The sequence below is a fragment of the Lissotriton vulgaris genome, chromosome 3_1 (genome assembly GCF_964263255.1).
Source record: "Lissotriton vulgaris chromosome 3_1, aLisVul1.2, whole genome shotgun sequence".
NCBI lineage: Eukaryota > Metazoa > Chordata > Amphibia > Caudata > Salamandridae > Lissotriton > Lissotriton vulgaris.
Window position 1 is genome coordinate 1,977,759,907 of NC_141689.1, and position 14,630 is coordinate 1,977,774,536.

Below are 14,630 nucleotides of genomic sequence, written 5' to 3' on the forward strand. Positions count from 1 at the left end.
GCTCCCAGACCCCAAAACCCACCCACAAACACCAGGAAGCCCCCCAAACAGGCCCCTGAAAATGCTACATTGAGCAAAATGTCGGAAATAGCAACAAAAAAAATTCTGCATGGATTTTGTCCCAACCACTTCTATCCGGTATTAGACCTTCCCAGGAATGCCCCAAGACCCGCCAACCCACCCGCCAAAAAGCACAACACCCCCAAACAGCCAAAAAGGAAAATCTCATACTTACAATATTTCTCGGCCTTCGGTCCAAACGTGCTGTGCAGCTAGGCCATAACTCCCGTTTTCCACCACGGATTTCCTGAAGAGCAAATGCAATCAAGATTAGACTGTCCCAGCAGTGCTCCCAGACCCCAAAACACCCACAAACACACCGGAACCCCCCCAAAGAGCACCTCAAAGGCAAGCAAGTCAGCAAAAACACAAAAAAATGTCCGCCTCCGATTTGGTCCAAACCACTTTTATCCGGTATTAGAGCTTCCCAGCAATGGCCCCAAAGCCGTCAACCCAGGAGAAAACTAGTAGAAGACCCCCAAACAGCCAAAAAACAAAAGTACAAAAATGGGGACAGTCATTTTCTTGCCAATTTCCCAAATCACTCCGCGCGCGCTCTGCAGCTAGGCCCTAACACCCCTATGCCACCATGGATTTGCTTCAAACCTCTTGCAAACTAAAGTATCCATAGCCAGCAGTGCTCCCAGACCCCGAAACCCACCCACAAACACCAGGAAGCCCCCCAAACAGGCCCCCAAAAACGCTACATTGAGCAAAATGTCAGAAATAGCAAAAAAAAATTCTGCATGGATTTTGTCCCAACCACTTCTATTCGGTATTAGACCTTCCCAGGAATGCCCCAAGACCCGCCAACCCACCCGCCAAAAAGCACAACACCCCCAAACAGCCAAAAAGGAAAATCTCATACTTACAATATTTCTCGGCCTTCGGTCCAAACGTGCTGTGCAGCTAGGCCATAACTCCCGTTTTCCACCACGGATTTCCTGAAAAGCAAATGCAATCAAGATTAGACTGTCCCAGCAGTGCTCCCAGACCCCAAAACACCCACAAACACCCGGAACCCCCCAAAGAGCACCTCAAAGGCAAGCAAGACAGCAAAAACACAAAAAAATGTCCGCCTCCGATTTGGTCCAAACCACTTTTATCCGGTATTAGAGCTTCCCAGCAATGGCCCCAAGGCCGTCAACCCAGGAGAAAACTAGTAGAAGACCCCCAAACAGCAAAAAAACAAAAGTACAAAAATGGGGACAGTCATTTTCTTGCCAATTTTCAAAAATCACTCAGCGCGCGCTTTGCAGCAAGGCCCTAACACCCCTATGCCACCATGGATTTGCTTCAAACCTCTTGCAAACTAAAGTATCCATAGCCAGCAGTGCTCCCAGACCCCGAACCCCACCCACAAACACCAGGAAGCCCCCCAAACAGGCCCCCGAAAACGCTACATTGAGCAAAATGTCAGAAATAGCAAAAAAATTCTGCATGGATTTTGTCCCAACCACTTCTATTCGGTATTAGACCTTCCCAGGAATGCCCCAAGACCCGCCAACCCACCCGCCAAAAAGCACAACACCCCCAAACAGCCAAAAAGGAAAATCTCATACTTACAATATTTCTCGGCCTTCGGTCCAAACGTGCTGTGCAGCTAGGCCATAACTCCCGTTTTCCACCACGGATTTCCTGAAAAGCAAATGCAATCAAGATTAGACTGTCCCAGCAGTGCTCCCAGACCCCAAAACTCACCCACAAACACCCGGAATCCCCCAAAGAGCACCTCAAAGACAAGCAAGTCAGCAAAAACACCACAAAATTTCCGCCTCCGATTTGGTCCAATCCACTTTTATCTGGTATTAGAGTTTCCCAGCAATGGCCCCAGAGCCGTCAACCCAGGAGAAAATTAGTAGAAGACCCCCAAACAGCCAAAAAGCAAAAGTACAAAAATGGGAACTTAGTCATTTTTCTACCAATTTCCCAAATCACTCCGCGCGCGCTCTGCAGCTAGGCCCTAACTACCCTCTGCCACCATGGATTTGCTTCAAACCTCTTGCAAACTAAAGTATCCATAGCCAGCAGTGCTCCCAGACCCCGAAACCCACCCACAAACACCAGGAAGCCCCCCAAACAGGCCCCCGAAAACGCTACATTGAGCAAAATGTCCGAAATAGCAAAAAAAAATTCTGCATGGATTTTGTCCCAACCACTTCTATCCGGTATTAGACCTTCCCAGGAATGCCCCAAGACCCGCCAACCCACCCGCCAAAAAGCACAACACCCCCAAACAGCCAAAAAGGAAAATCTCATACTTACGATATTTCTCGGCCTTCGGTCCAAACGCGCTGTGCAGCTAGGCCATAACTCCTGTTTTCCACCACGGATTTCCTGAAAAGCAAATGCAATCAAGATTAGACTGTCCCAGCAGTGCTCCCAGACCCCAAAACTCACCCACAAACACACGGAACCCCCCCAAAGAGCACCTCAAAGGCAAGCAAGTCAGCAAAAACACAAAAAAATGTCCGCCTCCGATTTGGTCCAAACCACTTTTATCCGGTATTAGAGCTTCCCAGCAATGGCCCCAAAGCCGTCAACTCAGGAGAAAACTAGTAGAAGACCCCCAAACAGCCAAAAAACAAAAGTACAAAAATGGGACAGTCATTTTCTTGCCAATTTCCCAAATCACTCCGCGCGCGCTCTGCAGCTAGGCCCTAACACCCCTATGCCACCATGGATTTGCTTCAAACCTCTTGCAAACTAAAGTATCCATAGCCAGCAGTGCTCCCAGACCCCGAAACCCACCCACAAACACCAGGAAGCCCCCCAAACAGGCCCCCGAAAACGCTACATTGAGCAAAATGTCAGAAATAGCAAAAAAAAATTCTGCATGGATTTTGTCCCAACCACTTCCATTCGGTATTAGTCCTTCCCAGGAATGCCCCAAGACCCGCCAACCCACCCGCCAAAAAGCACAACACCCCCAAACAGCCAAAAAGGAAAATCTCATACTTACAATATTTCTCGGCCTTCGGTCCAAACGTGCTGTGCAGCTAGGCCATAACTCCAGTTTTCCACCACGGATTTCCTGAAAAGCAAATGCAATCAAGATTAGACTGTCCCAGCAGTGCTCCCAGACCCCAAAACACCCACAAACACCCGGAACCCCCCTCAAAGAGCACCTCAAAGGCAAGCAAGTCAGCAAAAACACAAAAAAATGTCCACCTCCGATTTGGTCCAAACCACTTTTATCCGGTATTAGAGCTTCCCAGCAATGGCCCCAAAGCCGTCAACCCAGGAGAAAACTAGTAGAAGACCCCCAAACAGCCAAAAAACAAAAGTACAAAAATGGGGACAGTCATTTTCTTGCCAATTTCCCAAATCACTCCGCGCGCGCTCTGCAGCTAGGCCCTAACACCCCTATGCCACCATGGATTTGCTTCAAACCTCTTGCAAACCAAAGTATCAATAGCCAGCAGTGCTCCCAGACCCCGAAACCCACCCACAAACACGAGGAAGCCCCCCAAACAGGCCCCCGAAAACGCTACATTGAGCAAAATGTCAGAAATAGCAAAAAAAATTCTACATGGATTTTGTCCCAACCACTTCTATTCAGTATTAGACCTTCCCAGGAATGCCCCAAGACCCGCCAACCCACCCGCCAAAAAGCACAACACCCCCAAACAGCCAAAAAGGAAAATCTCATACTTACAATATTTCTCGGCCTTCGGTCCAAACGTGCTGTGCAGCTAGGCCATAACTCCCGTTTTCCACCACGGATTTCCTGAAGAGCAAATGCAATCAAGATTAGACTGTCCCAGCAGTGCTCCCAGACCCCAATACACCCACAAACACCCGGAACCCCCCCAAAGAGCACCTCAAAGGCAAGCAAGTCAGCAAAAACACAAAAAAATGTCCGCCTCCGATTTGGTCCAAACCACTTTTATCCGGTATTAGAGCTTCCTAGCAATGGCCCCAAAGCCGTCAACCCAGGAGAAAACTAGTAGAAGACCCCCAAACAGCCAAAAAACAAAAGTACAAAAATGGGGACAGTCATTTTCTTGCCAATTTCCCAAATCACTCCGCGCGCGCTCTCCAGCTAGGCCCTAACACCCCTATGCCACCATGGATTTGCTTCAAACCTCTTGCAAACTAAAGTATCCATAGCCAGCAGTGCTCCCAGACCCCGAAACCCACCCACAAACACCAGGAAGCCCCCCAAACAGGCCCCCGAAAACGCTACATTGAGCAAAATGTCAGAAATAACAAAAAAAAATCTGCATGGATTTTGTCCCAACCACTTCTATTCGGTATTAGACCTTCCCAGGAATGCCCCAAGACCCGCCAACCCACCCGCCAAAAAGCACAACACCCCCAAACAGCCAAAAAGGAAAATCTCATACTTACAATCTTTCTCGGCCTTCGGTCCAAACTTGCTGTGCAGCTAGGCCGTAACTCCCGTATTCCACCACGGATTTCCTGAAAAGCAAATGCAATCAAGATTAGACTGTCCCAGCAGTGCTCCCAGACCCCAAAACTCACCCACAAACACCCGGAACCCCCCAAAGAGCACCTCAAAGACAAGCAAGTCAGCAAAAACACAACAAAATGTCCGCCTCCGATTTGGTCCAATCCACTTTTATCTGGTATTAGAGCTTCCCAGCAATGGCCCCAGAGCCGTCAACCCAGGAGAAAATTAGTAGAAGACCCCCAAACAGCCAAAAAGCAAAAGTACAAAAATGGGAACTTAGTCATTTTTTTACCAATTTCCCAAATCACTCAGCGAGCGCTCTGCAGCTAGGCCCTAACTCCCCTCTGCCACCATGGATTTGCTTCAAACCTCTTGCAAACTAAAGTATCCATAGCCAGCAGTGCTCCCAGACCCCAAAACCCACCCACAAACACCAGGAAGCCCCCCAAACAGGCCCCTGAAAATGCTACATTGAGCAAAATGTCGGAAATAGCAACAAAAAAAATTCTGCATGGATTTTGTCCCAACCACTTCTATCCGGTATTAGACCTTCCCAGGAATGCCCCAAGACCCGCCAACCCACCCGCCAAAAAGCACAACACCCCCAAACAGCCAAAAAGGAAAATCTCATACTTACAATATTTCTCGGCCTTCGGTCCAAACGTGCTGTGCAGCTAGGCCATAACTCCCGTTTTCCACCACGGATTTCCTGAAGAGCAAATGCAATCAAGATTAGACTGTCCCAGCAGTGCTCCCAGACCCCAATACACCCACAAACACCCGGAACCCCCCCAAAGAGCACCTCAAAGGCAAGCAAGTCAGCAAAAACACAAAAAAATGTCCGCCTCCGATTTGGTCCAAACCACTTTTATCCGGTATTAGAGCTTCCTAGCAATGGCCCCAAAGCCGTCAACCCAGGAGAAAACTAGTAGAAGACCCCCAAACAGCCAAAAAACAAAAGTACAAAAATGGGGACAGTCATTTTCTTGCCAATTTCCCAAATCACTCCGCGCGCGCTCTGCAGCTAGGCCCTAACACCCCTATGCCACCATGGATTTGCTTCAAACCTCTTGCAAACTAAAGTATCCATAGCCAGCAGTGCTCCCAGACCCCGAAACCCACCCACAAACACCAGGAAGCCCCCCAAACAGGCCCCCGAAAACACTACATTGAGCAAAATGTCAGAAATAGCAAAAAAAAAATCTGCATGGATTTTGTCCCAACCACTTCTATTCGGTATTAGACCTTCCCAGGAATGCCCCAAGACCCGCCAACCCACCCGCCAAAAAGCACAACACCCCCAAACAGCCAAAAAGGAAAATCTCATACTTACAATATTTCTCGGCCTTCGGTCCAAACTTGCTGTGCAGCTAGGCCGTAACTCCCGTATTCCACCACGGATTTCCTGAAAAGCAAATGCAATCAAGATTAGACTGTCCCAGCAGTGCTCCCAGACCCCAAAACTCACCCACAAACACCCGGAACCCCCCAAAGAGCACCTCAAAGACAAGCAAGTCAGCAAAAACACAACAAAATGTCCGCCTCCGATTTGGTCCAATCCACTTTTATCTGGTATTAGAGCTTCCCAGCAATGGCCCCAGAGCCGTCAACCCAGGAGAAAATTAGTAGAAGACCCCCAAACAGCCAAAAAGCAAAAGTACAAAAATGGGAACTTAGTCATTTTTTTACCAATTTCCCAAATCACTCAGCGAGCGCTCTGCAGCTAGGCCCTAACTCCCCTCTGCCACCATGGATTTGCTTCAAACCTCTTGCAAACTAAAGTATCCATAGCCAGCAGTGCTCCCAGACCCCAAAACCCACCCACAAACACCAGGAAGCCCCCCAAACAGGCCCCTGAAAATGCTACATTGAGCAAAATGTCGGAAATAGCAACAAAAAAATTCTGCATGGATTTTGTCCCAACCACTTCTATCCGGTATTAGACCTTCCCAGGAATGCCCCAAGACCCGCCAACCCACCCGCCAAAAAGCACAACACCCCCAAACAGCCAAAAAGGAAAATCTCATACTTACAATATTTCTCGGCCTTCGGTCCAAACGTGCTGTGCAGCTAGGCCATAACTCCCGTTTTCCACCACGGATTTCCTGAAGAGCAAATGCAATCAAGATTAGACTGTCCCAGCAGTGCTCCCAGACCCCAATACACCCACAAACACCCGGAACCCCCCCAAAGAGCACCTCAAAGGCAAGCAAGTCAGCAAAAACACAAAAAAATGTCCGCCTCCGATTTGGTCCAAACCACTTTTATCCGGTATTAGAGCTTCCTAGCAATGGCCCCAAAGCCGTCAACCCAGGAGAAAACTAGTAGAAGACCCCCAAACAGCCAAAAAACAAAAGTACAAAAATGGGGACAGTCATTTTCTTGCCAATTTCCCAAATCACTCCGCGCGCGCTCTGCAGCTAGGCCCTAACACCCCTATGCCACCATGGATTTGCTTCAAACCTCTTGCAAACTAAAGTATCCATAGCCAGCAGTGCTCCCAGACCCCGAAACCCACCCACAAACACCAGGAAGCCCCCCAAACAGGCCCCCGAAAACGCTACATTGAGCAAAATGTCAGAAATAGCAAAAAAAAATATGCATGGATTTTGTCCCAACCCCTTCTATTCGGTATTAGACCTTCCCAGGAATGCCCCAAGACCCGCCAACCCACCCGCCAAAAAGCACAACACCCCCAAACAGCCAAAAAGGAAAATCTCATACTTACAATATTTCTCGGCCTTCGGTTCAAACTTGCTGTGCAGCTAGGCCATAACTCCCGTATTCCACCACGGATTTCCTGAAAAGCAAATGCAATCAAGATTAGACTGTCCCAGCAGTGCTCCCAGACCCCAAAACTCACCCACAAACACCCGGAATCCCCCAAAGAGCACCTCAAAGACAAGCAAGTCAGCAAAAACACAACAAAATGTCCGCCTCCGATTTGGTCCAATCCACTTTTATCTGGTATTAGAGCTTCCCAGCAATGGCCCCAGAGCCGTCAACCCAGGAGAAAATTAGTAGAAGACCCCCAAACAGCCAAAAAGCAAAAGTACAAAAATGGGAACTTAGTCATTTTTTTACCAATTTCCCAAATCACTCAGCGAGCGCTCTGCAGCTAGGCCCTAACTCCCCTCTGCCACCATGGATTTGCTTCAAACCTCTTGCAAACTAAAGTATCCATAGCCAGCAGTGCTCCCAGACCCCAAAACCCACCCACAAACACCAGGAAGCCCCCCAAACAGGCCCCTGAAAATGCTACATTGAGCAAAATGTCGGAAATAGCAACAAAAAAATTCTGCATGGATTTTGTCCCAACCACTTCTATCCGGTATTAGACCTTCCCAGGAATGCCCCAAGACCCGCCAACCCACCCGCCAAAAAGCACAACACCCCCAAACAGCCAAAAAGGAAAATCTCATACTTACAATATTTCTCGGCCTTCGGTCCAAACGTGCTGTGCAGCTAGGCCATAACTCCCGTTTTCCACCACGGATTTCCTGAAGAGCAAATGCAATCAAGATTAGACTGTCCCAGCAGTGCTCCCAGACCCCAATACACCCACAAACACCCGGAACCCCCCCAAAGAGCACCTCAAAGGCAAGCAAGTCAGCAAAAACACAAAAAAATGTCCGCCTCCGATTTGGTCCAAACCACTTTTATCCGGTATTAGAGCTTCCTAGCAATGGCCCCAAAGCCGTCAACCAAGGAGAAAACTAGTAGAAGACCCCCAAACAGCCAAAAAACAAAAGTACAAAAATGGGGACAGTCATTTTCTTGCCAATTTCCCAAATCACTCCGCGCGCGCTCTGCAGCTAGGCCCTAACACCCCTATGCCACCATGGATTTGCTTCAAACCTCTTGCAAACTAAAGTATCCATAGCCAGCAGTGCTCCCAGACCCCGAAACCCACCCACAAACACCAGGAAGCCCCCCAAACAGGCCCCCGAAAACGCTACATTGAGCAAAATGTCAGAAATAGCAAAAAATCTGCATGGATTTTGTCCCAACCACTTCTATTCGGTATTAGACCTTCCCAGGAATGCCCCAAGACCCGCCAACCCACCCGCCAAAAAGCACAACACCCCCAAACAGCCAAAAAGGAAAATCTCATACTTACAATATTTCTCGGCCTTCGGTTCAAACTTGCTGTGCAGCTAGGCCATAACTCCCGTATTCCACCACGGATTTCCTGAAAAGCAAATGCAATCAAGATTAGACTGTCCCAGCAGTGCTCCCAGACCCCAAAACTCACCCACAAACACCCGGAATCCCCCAAAGAGCACCTCAAAGACAAGCAAGTCAGCAAAAACACAACAAAATGTCCGCCTCCGATTTGGTCCAATCCACTTTTATCTGGTATTAGAGCTTCCCAGCAATGGCCCCAGAGCCGTCAACCCAGGAGAAAATTAGTAGAAGACCCCCAAACAGCCAAAAAGCAAAAGTACAAAAATGGGAACTTAGTCATTTTTTTACCAATTTCCCAAATCACTCAGCGAGCGCTCTGCAGCTAGGCCCTAACTCCCCTCTGCCACCATGGATTTGCTTCAAACCTCTTGCAAACTAAAGTATCCATAGCCAGCAGTGCTCCCAGACCCCAAAACCCACCCACAAACACCAGGAAGCCCCCCAAACAGGCCCCTGAAAATGCTACATTGAGCAAAATGTCGGAAATAGCAACAAAACAAAATTCTGCATGGATTTTGTCCCAACCACTTCTATCCGGTATTAGACCTTCCCAGGAATGCCCCAAGACCCGCCAACCCACCCGCCAAAAAGCACAACACCCCCAAACAGCCATAAAGGAAAATCTCATACTTACAATATTTCTCGGCCTTCGGTCCAAACGTGCTGTGCAGCTAGGCCATAACTCCAGTTTTCCACCACGGATTTCCTGAAAAGCAAATGCAATCAAGATTAGACTGTCCCAGCAGTGCTCCCCGACCCCAAAACACCCACAAACACCCGGAACCCCCCCCAAAGAGCACCTCAAAGGCAAGCAAGTCAGCAAAAACACAAAAAAATGTCCACCTCCGATTTGGTCCAAACCACTTTTATCCGGTATTAGAGCTTCCCAGCAATGGCCCCAGAGCCGTCAAACCAGGAGAAAACTAGTAGAAGACCCCCAAACAGCCAAAAAGCAAAAGTACAAAAATGGGGATTTAGTCATTTTCTTGCCAATTTCCCAAATCACTCCGCACGCGCTCTGCAGCTAGGCCCTAACTCCCCTCAGCCACTATCGATTTGCTTCAAACCTCTTGCAAACTAAAGTATCCATAGCCATCAGTGCTCCCAGACCCCGAAACCCACCCACAAACACCAGGAAGCCCCCCAAACAGGCCCCCGAATACGCTACATTGAGAAAAATGTCAGAAATAGCACAAAAAAAATCTGCATGGATTTTGTCCCAACCACTTCTATCCCGTATTAGACCTTCCCAGGAATGCCCCAAGACCCGCCAACCCACCTGCCAAAAAGCACAACACCCCCAAACAGCCCAAAAGGAAAATCTCATACTTACAATATTTCTCGGCCTTCGGTCCAAACGCGCTGTGCAGCTAGGCCATAACTCCCATTTTCCACCACGGACTTCGTGAAAAGCAAATGCAACCAAGATTAGACTGTCCCAGCAGTGCTCCCAGACCCCAAAACTCACGCACAAACACCCGGAACCCCCCCAAAGAGCACCTCAAAGGCAAGCAAGTCAGCAAAAACACAAAAAAAATTCTGCTTCCGATTTGGTCCAAACCACTTTTATCCGGTATTAGAGCGTCCGAGCAATGGCCCCAGAGCCGCCAACCCAGGAGAAAACTAGTAGAAGACCCCCAAACAGCCAAAAAGCAAAAGTACAAAAATGGGAACTTAGTAATTTTCTTGCCAATTTCCCAAATCACTCCGCGCGCGCTCTGCAGCTAGGCCCTAACTCCCCTCTGCCACCATGGATTTGCTTCAAACCTCTTGCAAACTAAAGTATCCATAGCCAGCAGTGCTCCCAGACCCCGAAACCCACCCACAAACACCAGGAAGCCCCCCAAAAAGGCCCCCGAAAACGCTACATTGAGCAAAATGTCCGAAATAGCAAAAAAAAATTCTGCATGGATTTTGTCCCAACCACTTCTATACGGTATTAGACCTTCCCAGGAATGCCCCAAGACCCGCCAACCCACCCGCCAAAAAGCACAAAACCCCCAAACAGCCAAAAAGGAAAATCTCATACTTACAATATTTCTCGGCCTTCGGTCCAAACGCGCTGTGCAGCTAGGCCATAACTCCCGTTTTCCACCACGGATTTCCTGAAAAGCAAATGCAATCAAGATTAGACTGTCCCAGCAGTGCTCCCAGACCCCAAAAGTCACCCACAAACACCCGGAACCCCCCCAAAGAGCACCTCAAAGGCAAGCAAGTCAGCAAAAACACAAAAAAATGTCCGCCTCCGATTTGGTCCAAACCACTTTTATCCGGTATTAGAGCTTCCCAGCAATGGCCCCAAAGCCGTCAACCCAGGAGAAAACTAGTAGAAGACCCCCAAACAGCCAAAAAACAAAAGTACAAAAATGGGGACAGTCATTTTCTTGCCAATTTCCCAAATCACTCCGCGCGCGCTCTGCAGCTAGGCCCTAACACCCCTATGCCACCATGGATTTGCTTCAAACCTCTTGCAAACTAAAGTATCCATAGCGAGCAGTGCTCCCAGACCCCGAAACCCACCCACAAACACCAGGAAGCCCCCCAAACAGGCCCCCGAAAACGCTACATTCAGCAAAATGTCAGAAATAGCAAAAAAAAATTCTGCATGGATTTTGTCCCAACCACTTCTATTCGGTATTAGACCTTCCCAGGAATGCCCCAAGACCCGCCAACCCACCCGCCAAAAAGCACAACACCCCCAAAAAGCCAAAAAGGAAAATCTCATACTTACAATATTCTCGGCCTTCAGTCCAAACGCGCTGGGCAGCTAGGCCATAACTCCCGTTTTCAACCACGGATTTCCTGAAAAGCAAATGCAATCAAGATTAGACTGTCCCAGCAGTGCTCCCAGACCCCAAAACTCAACCACAAACACACAGAACCCCCCCAAAGAGCACCTCAAAGGCAAGCAAGTCAGCAAAAACACAAAAAAATGTCCGCCTCCGATTTGGTCCAAACCACTTTTATCCGGTATTAGAGCTTCCCAGCAATGGCCCCAAAGCCGTCAAACCCAGGAGAAGACTAGTAGAAGACCCCCAAACAGCCAAAAAACAAAAGTACAAAAATGGGGACAGTCAGTTTCTTGCCAATTTCCCAAATCACTCCGCGCGCGCTCTGCAGCTAGGCCCTAACACCACTATGCCACCATGGATTTGCTTCAAACCTCTTGCAAACTAAAGTATCAATAGCCAGCAGTGCTCCCAGACCCCGAAACCCACCCACAAACACCAGGAAGCCCCCCAAACAGGCCCCCAAAAACGCTACATTGAGCAAAATGTCAGAAATAGCAAATAAAAATTCTGCATGGATTTTGTCCCAACCACTTCTATTCGGTATTAGACCTTCCCAGGAATGCCCCAAGACCCGCCAACCCACCCGCCAAAAAGCACAACACCCCCAAACAGCCAAAAAGGAAAATCTCATACTTACAATATTTCTCGGCCTTCGGTCCAAACGTGCTATGCAGCTAGGCCATAACTCCCGTTTTCCACCACGGATTTCCTGAAAAGCAAATGCAATCAAGATTAGACTGTCCCAGCAGTGCTCCCAGACCCCAAAACACCCACAAACACCCGGAACCCCCCCAAAGAGCACCTCAAAGGCAAGCAAGTCAGCAAAAACACAAAAAAATGTCCGCCTCCGATTTGGTCCAAACCACTTTTATCCGGTATTAGAGCTTCCCAGCAATGGCACCAAAGCCGTCAACTCAGGAGAAAACTAGTAGAAGACCCCCATAAAGTCCAAAAAACAAAAGTACAAAAATGGGGACAGTCAATTTTTTGCCAATTTCCCAAATCACTCCGCGCGCGCTCTGCAGCTAGGCCCTAACACCCCTATGCCACCATGGATTTGCTTCAAACCTCTTGCAAACTAAAGTATCCATAGCCAGCAGTGCTCCCAGACCCCGAAACCCACCCACAAACACCAGGAAGCCCCCCAAACAGGCCCCCGAAAACGCTACATTGAGCAAAATGTCCGAAATAGCAAAAAAAAATTCTGCATGGATTTTGTCCCAACCACTTCTATCCGGTATTAGACCTTCCCAGGAATGCCCCAAGACCCGCCAACCCACCCGCCAAAAAGCACAACACCCCCAAACAGCCAAAAAGGAAAATCTCATACTTACAATATTTCTCGGCCTTCGGTCCAAACGTGCTGTGCAGCTAGGCCATAACTCCCATTTTCCACCACGGATTTCCTGAAAAGCAAATGCAATCAAGATTAGACTGTCCCAGCAGTGCTCCCAGACCCCAAAACACCCAGAAACACCCGGAACCCCCCCAAAGAGCACCTCAAAGGCAAGCAAGTCAGCAAAAACACAAAAAAATGTCCGCCTCCGATTTGGTCCAAACCACTTTTATCCGGTATTAGAGCTTCCTAGCAATGGCCCCAAAGCCGTCAACCCAGGAGAAAACTAGTAGAAGACCCCCAAACAGCCAAAAAACAAAAGTACAAAAATGGGGACAGTCATTTTCTTGCCAATTTCCCAAATCACTCCGCGCGCGCTCTGCAGCTAGGCCCTAACACCCCTATGCCACCATGGATTTGCTTCAAACCTCTTGCAAACTAAAGTATCCATAGCCAGAAGTGCTCCCAGACCCCAAAACCCACCCACAAACACCAGGAAGCCCCCCAAACAGGCCCCCGAAAACGCTACATTGAGCATAATGTCCGAAATAGCAAAAAAAAATTCTGCATGGATTTTGTCCCAACCACTTCTATACGGTATTAGACCTTCCCAGGAATGCCCCAAGACCCGCCAACCCACCCGCCAAAAAGCACAACACCCCCAAACAGCCAAAAAGGAAAATCTCATACTTACAATATTTCTCGGCCTTCGGTCCAAACGTGCTGTGCAGCTAGGCCATAACTCCCATTTTCCACCACGGATTTCCTGAAAAGCAAATGCAATCAAGATTAGACTGTCCCAGCAGTGCTCCCAGACCCCAAAACACCCAGAAACACCCGGAACCCCCCCAAAGAGCACCTCAAAGGCAAGCAAGTCAGCAAAAACACAAAAAAATGTCCGCCTCCGATTTGGTCCAAACCACTTTTATCCGGTATTAGAGCTTCCTAGCAATGGCCCCAAAGCCGTCAACCCAGGAGAAAACTAGTAGAAGACCCCCAAACAGCCAAAAAACAAAAGTACAAAAATGGGGACAGTCATTTTCTTGCCAATTTCCCAAATCACTCCGCGCGCGCTCTGCAGCTAGGCCCTAACACCCCTATGCCACCATGGATTTGCTTCAAACCTCTTGCAAACTAAAGTATCCATAGCCAGCAGTGCTCCCAGACCCCAAAACCCACCCACAAACACCAGGAAGCCCCCCAAACAGGCCCCCGAAAACGCTACATTGAGCATAATGTCCGAAATAGCAAAAAAAAATTCTGCATGGATTTTGTCCCAACCACTTCTATACGGTATTAGACCTTCCCAGTAATGCCCCAAGACCCGCCAACCCACCCGCCAAAAAGCACAACACCCCCAAACAGCCAAAAAGGAAAATCTCATACTTACAATATTTCTCGGCCTTCGGTCCAAACGCGCTGTGCCGCTAGGCCATAACTCCCGTTTTCCACCACGGATGTCCTGAAAAGCAAATGCAATCAAGATTAGACTGTCCCAGCAGTGCTCCCAGACCCCAAAAGTCACCCACAAACACCCCGAACCCCCCCAAAGAGCACCTCAAAGGCAAGCAAGTCAGCAAAAACACAAAAAAATGTCCGCCTCCGATTTGGTCCAAACCACTTTTATCCGGTATTAGAGCTTCCCAGCAATGGCCCCAAAGCCGTCAACCCAGGAGAAAACTAGTAGAAGACCCCCAAACAGCCAAAAAACAAAAGCACAAAAATGGGGACAGTCATTTTCTTGCCAATTTCCCAAATCAATCCACGCGCTCTGCAGCTTGGCCCTAACACCCCTATGCCACCATGGATTTGCTTCAAACCTCTTGCAAACGAAAGT